Source organism: Pteropus medius, unplaced genomic scaffold (genome assembly GCF_902729225.1).
Source record: "Pteropus medius unplaced genomic scaffold, Ma_sr-lr_union100, whole genome shotgun sequence".
NCBI classification, from domain to species: domain Eukaryota; kingdom Metazoa; phylum Chordata; class Mammalia; order Chiroptera; family Pteropodidae; genus Pteropus; species Pteropus medius.
This window is the reverse complement of record NW_024344370.1, coordinates 21,173,977-21,175,289: the sequence shown is the minus strand read 5'-3', so window position 1 is coordinate 21,175,289 and position 1,313 is coordinate 21,173,977. Positions and strand designations below refer to the sequence as shown.

At 28.0% G+C, this 1,313-nt stretch overlaps 1 pseudogene; it reads left to right on the top strand.

Moving 5' to 3' along the window:
- Window positions 1–656: 656 nt before the first annotated feature.
- Window positions 657–775, top strand: LOC120608324 (uncharacterized; annotated as a pseudogene).
- Window positions 776–1,313: the final 538 nt, after the last annotated feature.

Here is a 1,313-nt window from a genome sequence, read left to right as displayed (position 1 = left end):
TAATCAATGGGTTAACAAAGAGATAAAAGAGAAAATCAAAATGTATCTTAAGGCAAAAGGAAAATGGAAACACAATGATCCAAACTCTTTGGGACACAGCAAATTCAGTTCTAAGAGAAATTCATGATACAAACCTACCTCAAGAAACAAGAAGAATGCCAAATAAACAATCTAACCTCATACCTAAAGGAACTAAAAAAAGAGCAAACAAAGCTGAACATGAGTATAAGAGAGGGAATAATAAAATTCATAGCAGAAATAAATGAAATAGAGACTAAAAATCAACAACAACAATAAAAAAGATCAACAAAACTGACCTGTTTTTTTTTCATTAAATTTATTGGGTTGATATTGATTAATAAAATTATATGTTTCAAGTGTACAATAATATGTCATATGTATATGCAAAAGATAAGCCAAGTAAATAAATCTTTAGCCAGACTCATCAGAAAGAAAAGAGAGAAAGCCTAAATAAATTAAATTAGAAATAAAATAGAAGTGACAACCAACAATAAAGAAATACAAATAATTAAAAGAAAATACTATGAACAATTATACTCTAACAAATTGGACAACCTGAGATGAATATATAAATTCCTAGAAATATATAACCTTCTAAAAATGAATCAGAAATAAACAAAAAATCAAAACAGCTAGTCTACGGCCATTGTACCCTGAATGTGCCCGATCTCATCTGATCTCAGAAGCTAAGCAGGGTAAGACCTGGTTAGTACTTGGATAGCAGACCTCCTAGGAATGCCAGGTGTTGTAGACATTAAAAAAAAAAAAAAAAAAAAAACAACAACAACAACAACAAAAAAAAAACAACTATTACTAGAAACAAAATTAACATGTAAATTGAACAAAATTGAATCATTAATAAAGATAAATTTCTCTGAATAAATTTTAGAACTGATGGCTTTATTGGTGAAGTCTCCCAATCATTCAAAGTAATACCCATTCTTTTCAAAGTACTTCAGAAAATGAAAGAGGAAGGAAAGCTTTCAAATTCATTTTGCAAGGCCAGCATTACCCTAATACCAATACAAGAAAAGACACAACAAAAAATGTATATAATAGGCTAACATCCTGATGAACACAGATGAAAAAATCTTCAACAAAATATTAGCAAACTGAATTCAGCAATATATTAAAAAGATCATATGCCACTACAAAGTGAGATTTATAAATCAATCAATGTGATGCACCACATAAATCAAAAAAGGGTAAAAATTATATAATTATTTTAATAAATGAAGAAAAATATTTGACAAAATTCAACATCTATCTATCATTTAAAAAAATACTCTCAA